The 14,431-nt window shown below is 45.0% G+C and overlaps 1 protein-coding gene across 2 annotated transcripts in view; it reads right to left on the reverse strand.

Annotated features, from left to right (window-relative positions):
• Positions 1-13,637, reverse strand: part of TNR (tenascin R) — a 550,455-nt gene extending 536,818 nt beyond the window's left edge. For both annotated transcript variants that reach the window (XM_048497976.1, XM_048497975.1), the window contains exon 1: positions 13,253-13,637. The gene's annotated coding sequence lies outside the window, so the exon portion shown is untranslated. The remainder of the gene's footprint in view (positions 1-13,252) is intronic.
• Between the last annotated feature and the right edge of the window lie 794 nt (positions 13,638-14,431).

Raw genomic sequence — 14,431 nt, forward strand, 5'->3', positions numbered from 1 at the left:
CCCTCTCATTCCTCTCCCTCGTCCCAGCTGCTTCTACAGCCCATCTTCTACAGCCGTCTCAGCTGTGGGCCTGCTGGGCCTAAACCACCTCTCTTCCCTGCCTTCCCTTTTGAACAAGGCCTCTGAGGCCTCTAAGGCCTTCACCCTCCCTGCAAGAGGCTCCTCTGCCGCCTTCCCATCTCCCGCAGTGCCAGCTGGTGTGCCAGTACTCAGTGGGGTAAGTCCAAGCGCTGCAGCCGAACCCGGACAGCTAGCATGCCCTCTGCTGAGTCTAGGAACTGCACATGGAGCTGGACTGAACCTCAAAGCAAACCCAACCATCTAGGCTGTGTCTCGGACATTTGCACGATTGTACAGAACTGCATGTATGCAGGATTTAGCAAAAAAAGGTTTTTTTTAATTACACCGAAACCTGACATTAGCAAAACCCTGGTGAGAACAGCCACAAACACACACGCTCCTTAAATAAAGGTCAAAGAAAATTGTTATCTGAAACTTTCAAAAATTGTGCATTCAGTCCAGGGATCCCTGTTGCCCAAAAGGCAAGCTGTACACGGTGTAATTACGCAAAGATGAGTGACCTGAGGTCTAAGTAGGCCTAATGGGGCTTTAAGAGAAGGTCACACAGTTAGAAAAACAAAAAAAAGCTGAATTCTAGGTTGGATAGCGACTGCAAGAAAAAAAGACTTCTGCTCTTGTCACTCCCCTTTCCAGATGGTCTGGAGCAGGGTTTCAGCCTTAAACTGCAGCTCCGAGTGGCCTGGAGGTCAGAGGGTAGCATGGGTGTGTCCCTCTAGCCCTCCAGAGCAGCACTGGAAGGAAAGGTGAGTGGAGGGGCTGAACCGGAGGCGGCTCAATGAGTGAGGGTGTCACTTTTCACGTCCCCTCCACTCACCTCTCCTTCTAGCGCTGCTCAGAGGATAGCATGGGCGCGTCCCTCCAGAGCAGCCGCCACCCCCGCCTCTGCCCAATGGAGCAGGCAGCTGCCTGCTCCGTGGGGCAGAGGGGGTTTCCCTGCCTGGCGCTGGGCAGGCCAAAACCGCTATCCCCCCTCTGCCCCACGGAGCAGGTGGGAAGAGGGGGTTTCCCTGCCCGGTGCAGCTGCCTCCCAGCACTGGAAGGAAAGGTGAGTGGAGGGGCCGAACTGGAGGCGGCTCCATAGATCTTCAGGGCTGTGGAAAACGGGTCCAAGTCGCTCTTTGGGTGGTAAAGGTTGCCGACCCCTGGTCTGGAGGAAGCAAAAGAATGGCTGTGATGTCTAATATAAGGGAACAGCCATGCCTCCATGTCATACCATGCCTGAGAACATAAGAACATAAGAACTAGCCTGCTGGATCAGACCAGAGTCCATCTAGTCCAGCATTCTGCTACTCGCAGTGGCCCACCAGGTGCCTTTGGGAGCTCACATGCAGGATGTGAAAGCAACAGCCTTCTGCTGCTGCTGCTGCTCCTGAGCACCTGGCCTCCATGCATAGAGCCAGGGAAAACTTATTTCTGGGGAGCTGGCCACTCTAGTCCTCGTGAACCGCCTGCTGCAATTTCCTCAGGTTGCATACTTCCCAAAGCAATACTTTACCATCTGCCATTACAAAGGATCGCTATTTATCTACCCCTCTCCAAGATTGGGTCTGTCCACATTGCAAGAATCAAGTGGAGACTCTTGCCCATATTATACTCGACTGTTTGAGATATGTGGGTATCAGAAATTTATCTCCGTGTCTGGCCTTAAATAAATCTGTAAGTGACTCTTTGCCGTGGGACTCCTGTTAAACAGCTCAGACATTGTTCTCTTGTAAAAAAATAGCAACATTTTTCTTTCAAGTGATGGAACTCTGTAAGCACCATCAAATGTTAGATACAGTTCTTCTGTCTTTGTCTCGATGACATTTTTGTTCTGTGCATCACAATTTTTTTGGTAACGTATCAGACTTTATTTTATATGCCTAATAAAAATTGCTGCTGCTGAAGTTTCTGTGGCAAGGGCATTGCCACTGGGAATGCAGAGGCATCCACAGCAATGGGAGAATCCCCGTGCAACTGTTTCATATGCACTTCCCTTGGCCATCCCCTGCAGCTGCCTCTCCTAGCCCGCCACCGGAGGACTTTTTTACCCAGTTTTTGTTAAAAAATGGGAGCTGTTGCATCGCTAGAGCATAATTCAAACAATATAGCCATTTTTCAAACAACATTCAGCAAAAAGCCCACAGTGACAAAAATGGCAGCCATGAGAGGACGATGGCACTAGAGGGATGCCAACGGTGACAAGAGGTTCAAAAATGTGCTCCATCTTGTGCAAACTGCGTGCAAATGGGCTGACACTGCATTCTTGCCAGAGAGATCACCACAAAGCAGGGCTAAACCTAGAAGGTGAAAGGTTCGAGGAGCGTGTTGTGGGGATGCTCTGATAAGCGGCACTCTGTGAGGGCCAGGGGGAAGGAAAGCAACTGTGGCCAGCCAACCTGAGCAGCACTGGCCTTGCTGAGGGGAGGCATAAAGCATAAGCTGTGTCGAGCATCAAATACACCTTGGAAATATGAACATCACCCCAGCCCCTTCATTCAGTGGCCTGCTGGAGCATAGAGACAGCCACACAAGAGGCTGCGTTTTAGGAGAACCAAGGAGGACAGTCTGTGGGAGCAAAGAGGGTTAGGGGGGAAGTGCAGATAATTAGGGTGGCAGGTTGCATCTTGCTCATGATAGCTGCCTTTGTCACAACCCTCTGTTAGGGTCTTTTACTCCGGTCATCAACAAGACTCAGGAAGGTTTCAAGAACTTTGTTGGAACTGTGTCAACCCAGTGCTCAGATAGCTTAACCTGGGGTTTGGCTCTCTGACGTCTGGTATATACCTGTAAGCAGTGGTGGGATCCAAAAATTTTAATAACAGGTTCCGATGGTGGTGGGATTCAAACAGTGGCGCCGCCACACACACGCACCTCCAGTCCCTATTGGGCAGGGAGGTTGTTTTAGTAACCCCTTCTCGGCACTCAGAAAAAATTAGTAACCACTTCTAGAGAAGTGGTGAGAACTGGTTGGATCCCACCTCTGCCTGTAAGTTACAGTTTGGTTCAACCCATAATTCCCCCCACCTTCGCATTCCCATAATATCAGCATGTGAAAGGATAGTGGGAACAGCAGTATTGTTTGGGACAGACAGTTCACTCCTTCAGGAAGGCAGATAAGGATGAACAGCTAAGCTCTATTGAACTAGTTACATGCAAGCAGGTGGAGCCCTCCAAAGCCTTAAGCGATGATAACAGTTGGGCCATCTGCAGCTGAAGTGTGGATGTGCAAACTGCCAGACCCAGAATGGTGCAGGCCTGACACTCTCTCAGGACCCAAAGCAGATGAGAACAATAGAATAACAGTGCATTAAAAAACAGATGCAAAATACATTAAAACCAGTCAGTCCCACTAGCAAGATACTCCCCTTTGCCGAGGCTCAGGCTGTCCCAGCACCTTTCCAGAATAACTCTGCCTTGCAACCTCACTGGGAAGTTGGGCATTGGCCCGGTCCCCCCGCCCTGACACCTTTCTGTAAGTGGTTCAAAAGGCATGGGGCAACCTTTGAAAAATTCCAAGCCAAGACCATCACAAAAGGTGCCTTAGTCAAAGGGGGGCAGAGCCTATAAGGTCCCAGGAACAAAGCAGTCAGATAGGGATACACACAATTTATTCAAGGGACACTTTTCGTGGTTCCTCTCTCTTCTGCTTAAATGGTTTTATGAATGAACAGACTGTTCCTGCCACTGAATTGATGCCAGGGCTCTTGTCTTTGCTTACATAACTTGCCCAAAGCCGTGTATGATATTATCTTAATGATACCTCCCTCTGTATCTGCCCGTTGCATTTTCCCCTGGGCAAACGAAGACGGGATTATCCACAAATGCACAGTGTAGATGGCTCGACACAAAGGCTTGATTAAGGGAATGGCAGGACTTCTTCACACAAGATACGTTTCTGCCTAAAATTAATTTCATGCTGTCATGCATGCAAATCATTCAAGTGTTTCCTTCTCTGTGATTATGCGGCTAGGCTACAGAAGCAGCTTGCAGTCACTCATAATGGCAACGAAAAAGACCCCGGCATTTCAGATATGGTGGTAGTATATGAGTACAGTTGGTGGGTGTGTGGAGATTGTACAAGAAAAGTGCCAGGTGTGATGTGGCCCTTAAGCTTATGGACTGAGGTTCTACCGCAGTTTGGAGTTTGGACTCTTTAGTTTGGAGAGGAGACGTCTGAAGGGGGATATGATTGAAGTCTATAAAATGATGCATGGGGTAGAAAATGTTGACAGAGAGACATTTTTCTCTCTTTCTCACAATACTAGAACCAGGGGGCATACATTGAAAATGCTGGGGGGAAGAATTAGGACTAATAAAAGGAAACATTTCTTCACGCAACGCATGATGGGTGTTTGGAATACGCTGCCACAGGAGGTGGTGATGGCCACTAACCTGGATAGCTTCAAAAGGGGTTTGGACAGATTTATGAAGTCGATCCTCCTTGATGGGAGATTGCTAATGCCTTAGCAGACCAGGTGCTCGGGAGCAGCAGCAGCAGCAGCAGGCTGTTGCTTTCACATCCTGCATGTGAGCTCCCAAAGGCATCTGGTGGGCCACTGCGAGTAGCAGAGTGCTGGACTAGATGGACTCCGGTCTGATCCACAAGGCTCTTTCTTATGTTCTTACCCGCTCAGATTCAACTTTGAGCAGCTAAAAAATTCACCAGCAGGGTACTGTTTAGCTGGATACATGGAATAACTTTCCTTTCAAGGGAAAGCTCCTATAATAATTTATTTAGGGAATATATATCCTGCCTCAGTGTTGCATTATCTCAAGATGTCTCACAAAGGGGGGGGGGGACACAAACACTTAAAAGTACCCATCAAATCCCCACAAAAGGCCAACAGCAGTAAAAAAACATTCTAAAAACAGCAGTAAAGTATAATTAAAAATAAACACCATGATCAATAATAGATCATAAAGCCAGCTTCTGCAGAAAGACAGCGCAGTAGCTTTAAATATCAACCAGACAGGAAATAAATCTACCAAAGCCCCTCTAGGAGAAGAAAGTCTGATTTAAAAGCTTTAAAAAATCAAATTGGAGTGTGTATGATGAACATCCTAGAATGAGCAGTTCCAATAACCGAAAACATGCTGTACTAATCTTAACTCTGCCAGTGTCAGGAAGGACAAAGACATACAGAGGCAATTTGACTTGAGTATTGAAACAAATTGGTAGCCCATGCAGTTGACATACTGCTGGTGTAATATGGTTACCACAGCAGGTGCCAGCTGGAATCCTCATAACCAGGCTTTGGACACCACCTGAACTTCCCAGGCATTCTTCAAAGAGTTGTTAACACAATAACTAAATTGGCCCTCCGTACTCAGAACACACATTATAGACTGCACAGGTTGGATCTGGGATCCTTACACTGTTGCACAGAAGGGAAATGAGTTTTAAAGATCGCACTAGAGCCAGACAGGTTCTTTTCCCTTCTGAAAATTGGATACTGACTCAGTTTCCCAGATGTAAGTTACGTGTTCCCCTCACTTCCCCTTTGGGCAGTGCTCAATTCAGATTGGGGCCACAGTATATGAGGAGAAGAGGTTTCATCCTCCTCCCACTCCATTTTCATGACGTGAAGTGGTCCTATTTCAGTCACTATTTTGCCCAAAGTAGAAACCCACAGATGCCCTGGGATATACCCACAGGTTCCCTGGCTTCCCAAACTGGTCAAATAGTACCCCTGGCCTATTTCAGGTTGGGTAATGGTGTGCATGGGAAGGCTGTGGGGATACTCCAAAACCGGTCTGCATCAGATATTGAGTATGCAGGAACTGAAGAAGATCTGGGACTCATGTCCAGACTGGGAGCCCAACCACACATCATGTCTTCCCAGGTCTGTGCTTTCAAACACATATTTTGAATTCTATGCTGGGAACTCAATCTCAGGCAAATTAAATTGTGACCATGACACACAACAAGCAGAAACTTTAATCTTCTCCCAAACTGTTTTCCTGACATGAATTAGAACTAGGGGGCCCTGTTGGTCCCTCTGAGGAAACCCAGGTGTCACTCATTAGTGCGTGTGGAGCCCCCAATGAGGAGGTATCACCCCAAAGGTTATTTCAAGTCAACAAACTACACCAGGAGGAAGGTTGAAGCCCCCTCTTCCCACATGTCATGGTCTTCATCTGAACTGAACTCAAGCATACCCGAGATTAAAGTCACAATATCAAGCTTGTTTGATCACACAGACCTGAAGAGGACCTGAGGAAAACGTAACATGTAGGGTGAAGATTCTGGATCTAACCTGTGTACTCTTTAATGTGTGACTTGGCCACTGGGCATAAATATCAAGAGATCTCTGCCCTCTCTATATCTTGTTCCTGAGTGTCTTTACCATCTCTCTACACATTGCTCCTCAGTTTCCTTATTGGCTGCTACTGGAAACAAAATACTGGATGAACCTGATCCAGCAAAGTAGTTATTCTGTGCTATTACATGCATATTCTCTGACATCACTGTGAACAAAGTCTGCCTGAAAGGGTATTCAAAGAAGATCATGAGAAGCATTTCACATGGTGCTCATACCATTAGGAAAGCTGGTTTGGATGCCTTATCACAGCTTGTGCTATGTATGATCTGAGAATGAACTATTTCAGTGCTCATACCAAGGAAAAGAAAAGTCTGGACAAATAGGTGTGTAGAATTCTTTGTAACAGTAATGAGTAAATGCCGTGGCACAAGCCACTTTTCCCTTAGGTGAGAATACAGAACACTTAAGTTATGTGAAAGTGAAATACCACTATGCCTGATCTGAAGAAACTGAATAGGGAACAGCCATTAAGATAAGGCACTTAGGAGATTTAGAAATGAAATTCAGTAGGTTTTTGGAACAAACTGAGGGGGAAATTGCAAGCGTTCGGTCCACATATGTGAACTGCCCAACCCAGGATAAAATTTGGTGTTTGAACTGGGCTGAAAGGAAACCCAAATAAACGAGCAAGGGCATATGTAGGCCCCAAACCATTCTGTGTTGTGATTTCATCCAAGGAATTAATATGTGGACAGGTTCTAAGGTGGCTCCTGTAATCTCCTGCCAACCAAAACACTTGCCCTATTAAACCAGTTTGTTCCCACATGAGCACCTTCTCCTTTATTGCTTGCTCTGCAAATATCCAGACTAATTTCTTGAGCAATGCCAAGGTTTGGGGAGCAGCAAGAAAACGCATACGGAAATAAAGATCCTCCTTCCTTCCAGACATCAAGCACTAGCTTGCTCTCAGTCAGTGAACTGCTTCAAACATGACACATTTCCTAATTTGAATCGCACGTGGTATTCAGAAAAGTCCAGGCAAGCCACATGTGGATTATGACAACCGATGATTCATAAGGCATCTATTTCTCTTCCTGCATGTGCAATGCACAGGCACTAGGATACTGTGGTGTTAATTGCAGCTCACCAGAATTGGTATGGGCAATGAGTCCTGTGCAACCTTCATACCACGACAACTTTATGTCTATACTGAATTATTTTCTATGGAGAAAAATCTGTAACATCTGATTCATCACCAATGGCTCTCTGGGTAAGGGGGTGTGTGTGTCAAGGGATAGATAGTTCTCTGGGACAATGTCAGGAGCAATGGTGGTTGCTAAACAATGGGGCAAGTTAATCTTTCTAAAGTATAGCACATATAATATTCTTTAATCCCACAAGGGACTGTTAGTGTGGGAGGTGAGTGGAAACACACTCCAATTCCATACAGTCCTCAAAAAACACACTTTAAAAAAAAATGAGAGCACAGAGTACAGGAGTCAAACTTGCGGCCCTCCAGATGTTAAAGACTACAGTTCCCATCATCCCCTGCCAGCATGATGCTGGCAGGGGATGATGGGAACAGTAGTCCATAACATCTGGAGGGCCGCAAGTTTGACACCTATGGCACAGAGTGTCTGGTGTTGACGCTTCTGTTATATTCCAGTTCTTCCTGCCAAGAATGTAATCAGCTAATGGCTAACCCATGTATATATGCGCATGAATGAGTTTAAGGCATATATAACATAGAATTCCCACACCTCCCTTCAGACACACCTCTTCTACCATTGATAGGAATCCTAAGTCCAGGCAAGGAAGAATGGGATCTCTGCTGCTTTAGTTAATAGAAAATGCCTGCCACTCAGGAACGCTACTTTTTAAATTTACACTATTTTCAGAATGTTTGCCCTTGAGGCAAACTAAATGGTTGAGTCTCTGTTCTGGAAAGCCAGGGGAAATACAGTTAATGCAGATTTGCAGCTCTCATAATAGGCAGGAAGATTCTCTTAGATTCTCAATGGTAGTGATATCCATTATTTAATAGCCCTGCTAAAGAAAGTCTGAAAGCAAAGCACCAAAGACACAGTCAAAATGACCCTCATCTTGCCTGCAACACACAGTTTCGCATGTTAGTGGCTTCCTCTGAAATACAACAGTGATTTTTTCCATATGCATAGAAAAGACAAGTCAGAATATCACATGAAGCTGCCAGATGCTGAGCCAGACGCTATCTTGGTCTTCTTTGACCAGCAGCACTTTCTATGCTCTCGGAAGTTGTTCACAGCACTTGTGACTTGTTCCTTTTTAAAATGGAAATACTGGGGACTGAACCTTATGTGTGCAAAGCAGGTGCTTTACTCCTGAGACGTACACCTACAGCCTCGTTGGTAAATCAAGTTCAGCAGTATTGAGCTACGCAGAACTCTTTCTGCATGTTCCCCTGTGCTTGTGCAAGCTGCTGAATTTGCAGTTCCTTACCTGTGGAATTTACACATTGGAAAAGTCTTAGCTTGCCACAATGTGTTTCAAGGAGGTTTGAATGAATTAATAATACTATGCCTCATTAGACTAGGTTTGAAACTAACGTGAGAAAACCTCTCCCACGCTTCTTCTTCCTAGCGTTGTCCCACTAATGCAGGATCCGCTGATTTCGATTTCAGGTGGGCTAGCTTCTTTGGCCAATGCCACCCTTGGATCGGTAGCCCTTGCATATTTCTCACGTTGGTCGGGCAAGGCCAAAGTATTGCACCTTTCGAGATTGGCATTTTTGATCCTTGGGTTGCGACAAAGGTTATCTGACCAGCTTGTTGCCACCTTTCCCACACTGACTTTTAAAAATGGCTTTGTTATTATACCCTTCTTCCAGGAAATTCAAGGCAGCAAACATGGTTCTTTGCTTCTCCATCATGACCTCACAACAGTCCTGTGAGGTAGATCAGCTTGAAAGAAAGAGTGAACAAGGCCAACCAGTGAGCTTCAAAAGGAGAAGGCAGCATCTCCCTATTCTAGTCCAACAGTCTGGTGTCAAACTCGCGGTCCTCCAGATGCTATGGACTACAGCTCCCATCATCCCCTGCCATCTTCATGCTGGCAGGGGATGATGGGAACTGTAGTCCATAACATCTGGAGGGCCACGAGTTTGACATCTCTAATCCCTACATCAAGGAACTCAACTTCTTTGATGTGGGCTTCAGAAGAATGTGGAGAGCGTTGTAAAGTGCACGCTCCATACTAGTCGGCCATGTCTGATTTCAGAATCACAATTTGTGAATGGAATCCTACAGCACATGAATCATTCCCCAACACCGGCACTTGGCAGGGGAATGCCAGTAATGGTAGGCAAAATCATTTTTTCACAGAAGCTTCTTCACTGTTACTAGCTTTATTCTTACTTCTTACTTCTGAACAAAAAAGAATTGCCTTTCAAAGCGATTCACTTTGAACTTAAACTCTAGAAATTACAGCAGCTCTATTTGATTAGACACCAACAATCTACCATAGACTTTCTACTTCCTTTTACCTGACATTGAAAGGAAGCTCCTTGGGCCAAATGAATATTTCATACTTGGCTCATTGAAAATATGGAACATTTCACCATAAAGCAGACACATCTCAATAATTGGTCAACAGGACCTTATCTATTCCATCCTAAAAAGCCTGAGTATGCAGGATATGACAATCTTCTCTTGAAGAAACAAAATAAATTTCAATGAATCTTATTGTTTATTCCTTGGAACACAGTTTGAAGCCCTACATTACCACAAATGCAATGTATGAATGCTGCAGAAGAAAGTTTATGGCTGCCTTTTTCAAGAATACAATACATGTAGCCATTTATAGCCATGATTTATAAGCAATGCTGATGACTACTTGCATTTATGTTTTCAAGACCCCCTTGGAAAATGACAGATCATTATTGGATGCAAAACCAGACTTTTACTGGCTCTTTCCTGCTTTCCATCCACTACGGGCATTCATAAGATACATTCGGTATATCATTTGTTCCAGTGACTCAAGAGAAAGGGCACTCTGCCTAAAGAAAAATCTTCCTTGAATGCATGAACGCAGAAGAGAAGAGAAGTCCTACTTCAACATTAACAACCTTTATTAGCATAACAATACAATATCATAAACAAAAGTTCACTCAGACCAAATGTAGGAAAAAAGGGAGGGGAGAAGATATTATTCAAGTTTTCCCTTGGAATGCTCAGTTATAAATAAATCAAGAAATTTGGCTACTGAATCAGTTACATCACTACTAGTATTGTCTAATAAGGAGACAATCTTCTGAGAGTTGGAGGCATGTTCTCTTTTGGCTAGCAACAGTAATGGCAATTTTGTTCTAGGGGCAGTATGAAATGGGCAGTAGAGTAAGACACATATTATAGAATCCCCACAATCCCCACTGTACACAATCCCCACAATCCCCGCTGTACATGCATAGCCTTTGGTGGTAAGGGATTGTAGCAAATCTCTCTATTAGTGCTGCTGATGGGAGAGCGTTACAGCAGGCCAGCATCATTGCTCTGTGTAGCCTAGGCAAAATTATTTGATGGAGATATTTAGCCCCCCTGCTTCCCATGCAGGGGATACCCAGGGAGAAGTCCTACTTCGTCTGTTGCAGCAAACATTGCAGTCTTGCAGGAGCTTAAAAACTACTGTGGGCCTGTGCAACCACAGACAAGAGTCTCCATCAGAGTGGAGACAGATCATGCCCACAATACAAGTCATCAGTTTACATTCATGCTAGGGACGGTTGGCTTCTGCAAATTCAATGGAAACACCCAGTACAGTTGACTGTGACCAGGTCACTTGGAATTGTTCAGGAGATGTCATATTAGAAATCTGCATTGATGGATTTATTTATTTAATTTTTTGTCCCACCCTTGTTCCAATAAGCTCCCCACTAGTTCAGCAAGGCTTTCCATTTGGGCAGACTCTTCAGATTAAGTTGCATTGAACTCATGCAAGCTTCTGGTTGTACTCCATAACTCACTCCTATTTTGATAAAAAAAAAACAACCCACCAGAATTCTGTCCATATAAGAAGCTTGCTACCCCCAATACATCAAGTGGAATGAAAGACCTTGTATGAATCATTTTAGATTTCTTTGGGATTTTTTTTACTATTTCCACTGAAGAACAAGATTTCAAAACAACATCAATGTCATAGAAATGTCAATGTCATACAAAACAAACAGATCATGATGGATTGCTCAATCTATAAGTTCAAAATAACAGGCCAAACTATGCCTTTATAAAAGTCAATAGTTTGATCACACCTTCACTATTAATTTACAGTTCTGATTACTTTGGTTCAGAAAAGACTTATAACTGGAAAGGAATGGAACTGGATATTAACCATAAATGGGAAATGTTGTCTTTTTTTGGATGGGGGGGAGACAAAAAAAGAAAGCTTAGGAATTATGGAAATAAGTAATATTTGGACAGGAATATATAAAATAAAACAGATTTAGGTTTCCTCTGAAGATGCCAGCCACAGATGCAGGCAAAATGTCAAGAGAAAATGCTATTGGAACATGGCCATACAACCCAGAAAACCCACAACACCCTAGATTTAAGTTTAATCATAATTATGAAAATGAGCTGATGAGCTTACATAAGTCTGTAATTAATGGGCTCCTGATGCATAACTCCCAGCAAGTTGCAAACAAGCAAAAATTAAGGCATTTCCAAGCAGCACAAATGAATGTATAGAACTCATTGTCATTGGATGTAGAAACAGCCAACAGGACAGTTAAAGCCAGCACGCAAAGAACTATGAACGTATTTCGATAAACCCAAGTGAGAATCTGAGATTTGCACGAGCACAGCTTCTCTGCACACAAACCCAGTCACATGGTGAACAGTCTTGCAAAGGGAGGAGAACTACAAAGGTAGTTTGAGGGTCTGGAGAGGGGAGGGGAGGGAAGGACCAAATGTTCAAAGAAGTAAGCAGAGTGTTACTAGGCACAAGTCCTTTGCATGTACATACAGAGCTCTTTACATCCTACCTCATCTTTTTTTTTACAATTTGAATATAAGGTGTGCTACCTGCTAACAACCCTCACTTCTGCAGAATATGATGACTTTAAAGGACAAGTGATGAAAATAAGACAGCAGGGAAAGAGGTTTGCATCACATCAAGGAGGCTTAAGGTAGCAAAGGATCCCAAAGTTTAAGACTTGGAACAGTGGGGTTGAAACAGAGGAATAGAGAAAGTGACAGATTATAACAGCTGCATCCTCTGGCCCTAAAAAGTGGCTTTGCCCTCCCAGTACTCTTTCCCTTCACTGCAGGCACCAGGAGTAAGTTGACTCTCTTTAACCTCATTTTAACAAGTCTGGACTCGAGAGTACAGCTTGCCCTCAAACTCCCAGGAAAAAGAAAACCACAGCTGTTCATTATTAGTGTATGCCCCAACACTCCCCCTCCACCCACCACCATCTGTACCCCAGGAGGGGTACCGAGCATTTGCAAAACCCTATTAATAGCTTCCAGGGACTCACGCCAACATTCACAGGCTAAGGATACAGTTCAGGAAAATCTGGCGATTCGCCCATCCTGCTTCATCTGCAGGGCAGTACAGAAAAGCAGCCAGCCAAACAACTGCGCACACCCCCCACACAGAAACCTCCACCTCTGAGACAACCTTTAGCTCCTGAAAAGCGTTCTGTTCTACAGGGAAGAGTTAATAGGTGGGCTCTTCTGAACGGCAAGCCTCAACAACCTTTTGCCTATCCATTACACACCTCCACCTGTCCATAGGAACACAGACACACCTGGAGCAGCTGCCTGCCTCCCACAATAAATACAGAGAAAGCCAAGCTCAATTGCCAATACCCTAAAAGGGACCAGAGGAGCCGCTCGTTGCGTCGCTCTCCTTGGTGCTGAAATCAGCATCGCCGCAAGTAAAGCCGGACTTACCCAGGTTTGGAAGCAGCCACGGAAAAAAAGGGACGCTCCAATCTTCCTTGTCCGGAGACCCCCCTCCTTGGCTCTGTGGTCCCACGCCGGCAGGATCTTCCGGTTCCCAGCCTGTCCTTTTCAACCCCCCACCCGTCTCCTCTTCATAAAAGGAGAAAGGGAGCCAGCAAGAAGCAAAGCTGGGGGCGGGGAGAGGAATCAGGTAAAGAGGAGGGAGGGAAGTCAGTCAGCTCAGCCGGCCGGGGCCAAGTCTTCTCCAAGCCTCCTCTTGGTCTGCTTGGGTTGAGACACCAGCCACAGCACAGTCGGTTGATTCCTCAGTCTTTTTGCGCTCTCCTTCTTTTCCCTCTCTGGCTCTCTCTCTGTTCAATTTTTCCAGCGTGGGTTTTTCTCCTTTTCTGTCTCTCTCTCTCTCTCTCTCCTTCAGCCTGCAAGGAGCCACCTAGTGGCCAAGTAAGAAACCGACATCAAAATCAAACGCAACGTATGTTAAAAAACAGATCAGCAGAGAGTCCCTTCATAATAGCCTAACCTGGTTTTTTTACAGATACAGATAACCTTTAATGGCACAGTACAAAGGTTTAAAATAAAAGACAAACATTAAAAGACAAAAGTACAAAGCAAAATTTAGACTGTATGTTTATGACCGTGCATAAAAACCTGGCCGTTTGCTCTGGTGCATCACTGGATTTGTTGTTTAACACATAAACTGTCTTCTGCTAGTCTGTCCAGCACTCTAAGCCCATCAATAAGGTTGAGAGGAACTTTGTTCTGGCCCGGTTATGAAGGGGACAATAATACAGAACATGGTGTACAATTTCTGCAGTTTTCAATGTGCAGATGCAGATGCAAAAACGCTCGCTATGCAGTGTTTTGGAGCCTCTTCCATCTCTCAAAGTGGAAGGAAGCACATTGCATCTGGTCCAAGTGATGGCACATCAGTGCTCCGGATCAGAAAGAGTGAACAAACTTGGGATTTGAAGGGGGGAGGCGGACACTTTCCTATATGATTCCAACACATTGGGGGGTTGGGGGTTTGCCAGGGGATTCCAACACATTGATGCCACTCCTTCAGTCACAGGGCTTAGCATTCTCCTGCCCTGTGAGCTCCTCTTCCTCTCAAAGATAGAAAAGAAGCAACCTACCCTGCCATTCGTTATGACCAGGATCTACTGCTTC

Source organism: Sphaerodactylus townsendi, linkage group LG05, assembly GCF_021028975.2.
Source record: "Sphaerodactylus townsendi isolate TG3544 linkage group LG05, MPM_Stown_v2.3, whole genome shotgun sequence".
NCBI lineage: Eukaryota > Metazoa > Chordata > Lepidosauria > Squamata > Sphaerodactylidae > Sphaerodactylus > Sphaerodactylus townsendi.